Source organism: Nanorana parkeri, unplaced genomic scaffold (genome assembly GCF_000935625.1).
Source record: "Nanorana parkeri isolate BGI_ZX_2015 unplaced genomic scaffold, ASM93562v1 scaffold465, whole genome shotgun sequence".
NCBI lineage: Eukaryota > Metazoa > Chordata > Amphibia > Anura > Dicroglossidae > Nanorana > Nanorana parkeri.
This window is the reverse complement of record NW_017306733.1, coordinates 51743-61313: the sequence shown is the minus strand read 5'-3', so window position 1 is coordinate 61313 and position 9571 is coordinate 51743. Positions and strand designations below refer to the sequence as shown.

The following is a 9571-nucleotide window of genomic DNA, read 5'->3' as shown; positions in this document are numbered from 1 at the left end:
TAAGCAGATGATTAGCTGCACCCTAAATGCTATTTGCCCGGCTGTTATGCTGAGACACTTCCTTCAGTTCCTCGGGGGTTCATCTATAAAAGTTGTATTGGAATTCCCTATACTCATCAGCGCCATCTAGAGGAAACTTTTATAAACGAACCCCTTTGTGTCACTGACCAAAGACGCAGATCAGGAAATGCAGAAATCCCCATGTGTTTGCTGCGGGCCAGTGACTCAGGTTTTAACTCCAGGGATCAGCATGACAGCCAGGTAACTAGGCTGCCTAGAAAGAAGTCAGCATTGGCAACCTCCATGTTCCTGCCAGGAAAGCTTATTGGGTATCTGCTTGACATGATGTTATTTTTCCCCCGAATGTGTGTCCTGGGGGGTGGGGCAGGTGCGAACGCTGTCACTTTGGCCTGATTAGGCATTAAGAGGAATGTGAACAAAAACAGAACTGTAACTGTTTTGCACACTCAGGAGCTGAGAGACAGCATATGAGTTTAGAAGGCTGTGGTTGAGACTGTCACAAAGTAAAGGAAGAGCAGTGGACATATGCGAGCCTGCGTAGTTCTATAAATGACTGCGTATTGTCGCACCATCCCCCATGCCACAGGTAATCTGGAATTCTGTCCCGGGGAACGTTTCCCGCACTGTGAGGGAAACGTTCCCTTTAAGGCGAGAGGTATTAAGTGATTTTCCGCCTGTTATTAGTTTCGTTGGAATTATGTAATTATTCCCGGGGTGCTGCAGAGCACGCGTCCGCCTTCCATGTCCGCGCACCCTCCCTGCCCCCGACCTCTGGCTGCCGTAGCTGCTCTGCCAGCAGCCATCACAGGAGTTGAACACCTCGACTGGAATTAACATGATAAACTCTCTGCTTGCCTCATCAGAAAATCTCACCCTAAGAGGATTAGCGGCAAATCCCGGGCTCCCGGGCCGGCTTTGTACCTAAAGCAACCTGTTTTCTGTCTGCGCCGGTGCTGTTCCCGCCTGCGAGTCTGCTTCAGACGCCTCAGCGAATGTTCGGCTAATTACCGGAACCTTGCGATGCTCTGCAGCCAAAATACAAATGATAACAGATTGCTGACTAGCTTCCCGAGAGGAACCGCAGTTAGAAGGAGGGAGACCTCACCTCGGGGGGCCACTGTTGTGTCTGTCCCAGCCTACATCAGTGCCTGTAATATGACACTGCCAGAGCTGCAGACAGGTTATGATTGGTGAGAATCACCACCAATCCCCGTCTTCTGCAATGGCTGTTCTGCCTGCCGGAGCCCTCATCTCCTGAATGGCGCCAATTCTGAGCCTATAGAGGATTCAGCCAGGGCGAGCTGGCTGCAGCCTCATCCACCCATGCTGGAGCTATAGAGGGATGTTGCATTGCACAGAATCACGTGACAAGAGCATTCAGTCCCACTCAGGACCCTGGTGAGTCTGTCTGCAGCAGACTATATAAAATCAGCTTACTGTGAACCTGCAGGCCAAGTTAGGTGGTTAGCAGAGTCTTCCTTTCTGCTCCATCTATTGGACGCTCCTCTTAAAGCTGAACTCCAAGGTCAGTAAATATTGTCTACAACAAGGGGGTACACTGAGCTTCAGGGGGATGCACAGGGGGCATTTTGACAATTAAGGGGGCACACTGACCACAATTCTATAGAGTAGAGAAAAACATCACTGACCACCAACGTTATGGGGCACTCACTACTGATCACCTACATTTAAAGGGGCACACACCATGGACCACCAACATATAAAGGAGCACACATCATGGACCACCTACATTTAAAGGGGCACACACCATGGACCACCAACATATAAAGGAGCACACATCATGGACCACCTACATTTAAAGGAGCACACATAATGGACCACCAACATTTAAAGGAGCACACATCATGGACCACCAACATTTAAAGGAGCACACATCATGGACCACCAACATATAAAGGAGCACACATCATGGACCACATTCTTTTAAAGGGGCACACACCATGGACCACCAACATATAAAGGAGCACACATCATGGACCACCTACATTTAAAGGGGCACACACCATGGACCACCAACATATAAAGGAGCACACATCATGGACCACCTACATTTAAAGGGGCACACACCATGGACCACCAACATATAAAGGAGCACACATCATGGACCACCTACATTTAAAGGAGCACACATAATGGACCACCAACATTTAAAGGAGCACACATCATGGACCACCTACATTTAAAGGAGCAGACATCATGGACCACCAAGATTTATAGGGGCACACATCATGGACCACCAAGATTTAAAGGGGCACACACCATTGACCACCAACATTTAAAAAGGCACTCACTACCAACCACCACCATAAGGGAGCTCTACCACCTGACCACTGAACTCTGCAAGCTGCTCTCTGCATTCCATTGTCCTGACTCCTGCACTCCTGGTGCATTGTATATACTATGCACAAAGGTAAACAGTTTTAGTTTTGGACACGCCCCCTATTGTGTCCTGATGTCCGCCAATTGTCTCTCTGCAGCCTGTGTTGTCTGGTAGGAAGGACAGGCGGTCCTGATGTGAGCTCAGGTTATAGACACCCAGATCTCCGTCTGTGAGCGAAGTGCAGTTGGGGGTCACCGAGGAGGAGAACGTGTTTTACCGACAAGCTATTTGCATTGCAAAACTGCCGGGGGACTGGAAAGCTGAGACATTTACATGTTGCAGCCGGGAGGGAGGTGTGATATCGGCTGCAGGTCAGACTTACTAAAGAGAAGGATTGAGACAGAGAACTGGAGAGACTTTTGTAGTGACATAGTATAAAATATAATTTTTGGCTTTTATTTTGCCTTCCCTGGCTCCTCCCCCCCCTCATTAACATGTTAATGACATGTTTAAATGAAACCTTTTTTATTAGATTACATTCCTTATTTGTGCTTCTCGTTACAATGCAGGCAGATCGTGGCTGGTTGGAGAAGCTGGCGGGGTGCTGTACATAGCTTCCTGAAAACAACACAGCACCCTGCCTCAGTACTCCTTTCAAGAGCCCTCGGCCCTGATGTAAGCAGTGGGCAGGCTCTTGGGAGGAGTTATGTCATTGTCAAAATTCCTTGAGCGGTAGGTGTCAGTCTGGAGGAGCGGGAGTTCCTAGGCAGTCTGTATTTGCATACAGACCACCCTAGGTAACGCCCACATGTGGTGCTGAGCCTCCATAATTGACAGAACTGAAACCAATGAATAAAAGGGGGCGCAGTTCTGTCAATCGTGGATGTGGGCGTTACCTAGGGCGGTCTTTATGCAAAAACAGCCTGTCTAGGAACGCCCACTCCTCCAGACCGTCACCCACCCCTCAAGGATATAGTCAGGCTGGGGAGGAAAGCGCTCGATGTTGCTGGACGTCCTCCAGCCAGGGAAACGAGGCGGGCTCTATCTGACTTGCTTCAGCAATCTTAGGGTACCCCTTTAGCTTACGGAGAATATTTCCTAATTTGCATATCATTATAATATATGTTAATGAAGGCACAACTGTGCAAGACTGAAGGGAAGGATGGGGGGTCAGATCTGAAGAAAGGCGGAAAAGTCTGAATTGACTTTTTTTTAGTATAAGTGATACGTGGGATTCCGCCTGTCTGACCGATCTGATGAACAACAAGACAGCAAAATAATAAATGAGAAATGAAAGCGCACATTGTATGGTCTGTACATCTTATTCAGGCTCTTGAAGTGACTATTCCACCATCTGGAATCTGAAAAGGGGGTGGGGGGGGGATATCAGTCTACAGCCGTCCACCGATAGCCACCCAACGGTTGTTTAGACAAAGCGCTACAATGTTTCCAGCGAAGACATTTTTTACATTCTTGATTTGGCTCAATGGAAACTTCAAGATCCTGTATAGAGGGAGCAAAATCTGTCATGGCTACTCATGATTTGGATTATTCAGAAACCCCCCCCCACGTAGCCATAGAGGTGGATGTACCCTGTAAAGAAGGTCAGCAACTGTTGTGACGGAATCTGTATACTCGGTCCCACGGGTGGACAACTGCGGCCCTCCAGCTGTGGTGGAACTACAAGTCCCATGAGGCATTGCAAGGCTGACAGTTACAGGCATGACTTGTAGAGGCCGAGGCATGATGGAATTTGTAGTTAAAGCACGGCCGGAGGGCCGGGGGGTTGCCCACCCCTGCTCTGTCCTATAGTGTATCCTTCGCTATGAAGTATTCCTATCTTTCACTTTCCTCACTTGTTCTCAGCCTGATTCTTCACCTCGAGGGTCAGGAGTGAGCGGCCGCCTGGAATCACACACCGGCTGCCCTGCTGATCTCATACACTTCCAGCTCCTGAGTGCGCACAACTAAAGCTACATGAGCTTGAGCTCTTAGCTTTCTTCCCTACACTAGTTATCTTTGTGATATGTCTGTTCAATCGTTCGGGGGCCGGTCCACATGTGAGCGTATTCCGTGCGATTGGAGCACACTGTCACAAAAACGCAGCGAGCGCCAGGTGCGTAGCATTGCCCTTCGTTTGAATGGCACCCCAACGCAATTCCTGGATGCTGAGCGCTGCAGTGCGCAGTACTACAGTATCGTGCGGTGGAAATGATAGAGCGTGCACTTCATTTTTTTTTTTTCATATTAAATGTTTATTAAAGATTTTCAAAATATAACAAAAAACACATACAATACAGTAAGCATACATTAAGACAATCACATTACATACGATATCCAAGGTAAAAAGGGGGGACAAGAGACGTAGGGGTACAGGGGGGGGGGGATTGGTCCCCTGGTCGGGGCGCCTTTGAGTAAGTGTGGCGCAATATGCGCATTCGGGCATGTGGCCAAACAGTGCATAACAATACAGTGATGGAACCTCTCAATGGAACTTGACAATCATTTTACCGGAAGCGTAGTGTGTTAGGGTAAGAGACAATAGCCAGTTTTGCAGAGTTACTAATAGGAAAAATAAAATAACAGGTTTTAAAGCAGACCATATCACGCGGATAGCATTGAGACATATTCGTCCTGAGTTTTAAAGTGCAGCCATCCCGCCCAAGTCGTGTAAAAAGTGCTATATGTGTCCTTACTAGAGTGATGGAGTTCTTCCATCAAACGCAGATGGTCCACCCGTGTCAACCACTCTGCCACCGTGGGTGTTTGGGTTGAGCGCCAGTGTGTGGGGATGAGAGCTTTCGCTGCATTGAGCATAAAGGGAATTACCGATCTCTTATATGAACGCATTGAAAGGGGGTTAAGATGGAAGAGGCACAGCCAGGGGTCCATGTGTGTAGGTATACCGCTAATGGTGGAAATGAGACGGGTGACGTCCCCCCAGAACTGTTGTATGTGCGGGCAATCCCACCATAAGTGAGCATACGTGCCTTGAGCTCCGCATAATCGCCAACATAGTGGGGAGTTTGCCCGGTTAATGGCATGGGTGATGGTGGGCACCTGATACCACCTCGCGAGAAGTTTGAAGTTGACTTCCATCATGTAGCTATCCGTGGAGGCAGAGGAGCACATATGCAACACCTTGGACCTTTGAGAGAGGGATAAGGGTGTTCGGAATTCCTGTTCCCATTTCCCAAGGTATGACGGGGGCTGGTCTCCAGTAATTCCTGACAGAATCTTGTAAATGACAGAGAGACCATGGCGTGTGGGAGTCGGTGACCCCAATAATGATTCGAAGGGCAAAAAATTACCTCTCACTCGTAGTGGCTTCGGGAGAGACATAACAAAATGTTGTAATTGTCTGTGTCTCCAGAAGTCCATCGGATGGGTGTCCCACTTGTCCTTCAGAACCTGGAGAGGGCAGAGTGAGGTCCCTTGGAGGACGTGTTCTAGGCGCAAGCAGTCAGAGTCCGTCCATTTCAAAAAGAGGGGGTCATTATTTCCGGGAGGGAAGAAATCCGTGCCCGTTAATGGTAATAAAACTGAATTGTATGGCCAGTCATGAGCTTTATGTAAGCGATCCCATGTTGTAAGTGTGGCGAGAGTGAGGGGGGAAGTCAGAGGGGACAGTGTCCGCGTATATGGTGGAGTCCAGATACATTCTGAGAGGTGGGTATTACTCAAGTCTACTTCTAATGTCACCCATCCTTTATGGGAGGCATTGAACGTCCAGTCTAGGAGCCTAACTAATTGAGCTGCTTTGTAATACTGTTTAAAATCAGGCACGTTGAGGCCCCCAGCCCGTTTGTGTCTAGAGAGAATGGAATAGGCTATCCTAGGTTTCCTGCGTTGCCAAATGAATTTGGATAATAGGGATCGTAATGTGGTGAAGTACGTTGTGGGGAGGGAGATAGGTAGCATTTGGAAATAGAATAAGATTTTAGGGAGAATCATCATTTTGAGGGTGTTTATCCTACCCAGCCAGGACATGGTTCGGGCAGAGTATGAATTAAGGTCAAGCTTTACCGAATTGAGTAAAGGGATATAGTTGTGAGTGTAGAGATTTAACGTCTTAGGAGTGAGGTAGATACCGAGGGAGCGCATACAGTCATGTCTCCAGAGAAAAGGAAAATGAGGACGTATGCTAAGGCAGTCTGCCCCTCTCACCGTTATGTTCAAAATCTCCGACTTGCCCATATTGATCTTGAAATTGGATAGTTCCCCATAAGTACGCAATTCAGACAGTATATGCGGAAGTGAGATACGAGGGTCACGAACATAGAAAAGGATGTCGTCCGCATATGCTGCAGTTTTGTACTCCATGGTTGGAGAGGGTATGCCATGGATGTTAGGATTATTACGTATAGTGGATAAAAAGGGTTCAAGGGAGAGAACAAACAACAGCGGCGAGAGGGCGCAGCCCTGGCGTGTGCCATTATGCAGCGAAAGGGAGGGGGACAATATGAGCGTGCACTTCATAGTCAGATCAGTCCCAACCAACCCTGTACCTTTAGGAATGTAGTGACATCAGGGAGGTGGGAGGTCCCCGCTTTATCACCGACAGCCTAGTGAGCTGGCAATTACAGCCAATGGCGGCCCGTGCATTGCATTGCCCACCCAGCCGCTGGTTGCTGACCCCCCGGTATAGATGGAACACAGAGGACCAGATGCTGACTGTGCTCCTGTTTTTGCCGCGGCACCGGCCACATCTTTAAAGGAGAACTATGAAGGGGGGTGGGGTGCTTTTCACTCATCCTCATAGTTCTAGCCGACCTGTGACAATGAGACTGTCACAGGTCGGCTCAATACATCAGGAGGTGAGCGAACACATACCGGTGTTCGCTCACTTCTCGATCCTGTCACGGCTCTCTGCCGTGACAGGGGGAGGGGCTGGATTCCCCTCTCCCCGCTCCGATCCGCCAGCGCTGACGGGGACCTCTAGATAGGCAGAGCCAGCTGTCACTCACGCTGCTGGGCGGATCCAGACATAATTGTCGAGATCCGCTTCAGCTGCCGCGTCTATACTGAGCTTCGGGTGACGGGAGGACACTAGTTTGTGTCCTCCCGTTAACCTAAGGCCCCGTTCCCACTGCGCGATATGCAAATCATGCGTTTGTCGCGCGATTTGCATATTGCGCGATTTGCAGCGCGACATCGCGTTCAAGCTTGCATTGAGCAAGCTTGAATCGCGGCTAAATCCGCTCCAAAAAGGGTCCTGCTGTAGCGACACACGACAGCAGGACCCTTTGCCCCATTGAAATGCATTGGAGCGCGATATCGCTCAATGTGAACGGGGCTTAAGGAGAACTATGGGGAAAAGCCCTAACCCCATAGTTCTCCTTTAACTTCAATCTTTCCTGATTGACTTCCAGTTTCTGGCTCTGTCCTCACAAGCCAAGTCATTGAGATCGCTCAGATTAGACTCCTTCCCACATCTCAGGCCTCTGTTCTCTCCGATAGAAGATTCCTGAGTCAGCAGATCAGCCGAAAACAAAAGCACATTCACACGGGTCTATGAGGAGACTGTTCGGGGTCTATGAGGAGACTGTTCGTGGTCTATGAGGAGACTGTTCAGGGTCTATGAGGAGACTGTTCAGGGTCTATGAGGAGACTGTTCGGGGTCTATGAGGAGACTGTTCGGGGTCTATGAGGAGACTGTTCGGGGTCTATGAGGAGACTGTTCTGCCGCCTCTGATAACAGAAGGCTGATGGTGATGATGGTTGAGGGAAGCATTTGAGGCTTCATTCATGCACAAGAAGCTTTACTCAGCATGTTGATTGAAGTCGCAGATACACCCTTTTCTTCACCTGTTGTCAATGCGCTCTTGTTCTGTGTGTGCGCTCCTACTGACATCGGAGATGTGTAATCCCAGGAACAGAATGATAAGATATGGCAGCTTACAGGTCCTTAGATGTGCTGGCTGCATTGCTTTGAATTTTTAAAGTGACAACTCCGGAGTTAAAGGAGAACTATTGGATCAGGGCTTTTCCCCTGAGTGAAAAGCACCCCCCCCCCCTCATAGTTCTCCTTTAAATCCTAAAAATACGTTCAAGTCCCTTAAATATGAACAACCATGTATCTTATTTGTGTATCACTCGGCCAGGGCCGAAGCTGGGGGGGGGGGCTTTAGGAGGGGTGCCACTGAGGGTGTGGATGGAGAATTCGTCCCCTGGGAGGGGGGAGCAACTCTGAGCCTTTGCCCCGGGTGACAGAATGTCTAGCTTCCCCACTGCACTCGGCTGTAGATCCTCCAATCATCTCTGAATTGGTGCTGACACTGTCCTTCCTTCTGGAGCGGGGCTACTCTTGTTCCCCGTGGTCCCTGTGTGTGTTGTAAAGTAGTCACCGATCCAAGCTCGCTCCCGGGATGGACTACAATCTCACTATAAATCAGTAAACTATACAAGAGATTGTAGTCCATCACAGACGCGAGCGGAAGCGAGAAGGTCAGTGATTTTTAATGAAGCACATTGGGGGGGATTTATTAACACTGGAGCGGCTGTGCACGGCAACCAATCAGCTTCTCTCTACAGCTTGTTCCGTTTAGCTTTTTAAAAAAAAATAGAAGCTTGAATCTGATTGGTTGCCATGCACAGCTGTTCCAGATTCCATCTGCTCCAGTCTAAGGCCTGGTTCACACCTGGGCGTTTTACAGCGCGTTCCTACGCTCTGTAAAACGCTCAACATGTGAAGACCAATGAAGGCCTATGGGCATGGTTCCCACCTGGGCGTTTTACAGGCCGTAGGAGCGCGCTGCAAAACGCCCTACGCCCAAAGAAGTACAGGAGCTTCTTTGGGGCGTATTTGCCGCGCGTATCCATTGGGATACAGCCAGGTAGCCCTTGGAAACGCACGTTTGTTGCGCTGTTTTTTTTACAGCGAACCGCGGTAAAAACGCGCGGCGACAAACGCGCATATTCGATACGCCTAAGTGTGAACCCAGCCTTAAGGTGGCCATACACTTTACAACCCTCGCAAGACAATAGTCTTGCGAGGGTTGTAAAGTCATTAAAAAAACGTACGATCTTCCCATCTTGGACAGGCAGATGGTACTTGCGATCACCGCAAGCCCCGCCCCGCTGAGGGGCGGGCTTCCGATGACCGCAATGCTGAACGGGCCCTGATGCTGGCCCGTGCGGCGGTTATCTCACGATCATGATTCAAACCAGACGAAAATCGTACGATTCCCGGCTGGTTTTTCGGACATG

At 49.3% G+C, this 9571-nt stretch overlaps 1 protein-coding gene across 1 annotated transcript in view; it reads left to right on the top strand.

Annotated features, from left to right (window-relative positions):
* The window catches only part of SLC7A5 (solute carrier family 7 member 5), a 43732-nt gene that overhangs the window by 14681 nt on the left and 19480 nt on the right, over positions 1-9571 (top strand). The gene's annotated exons all lie outside the window — the stretch shown is intronic.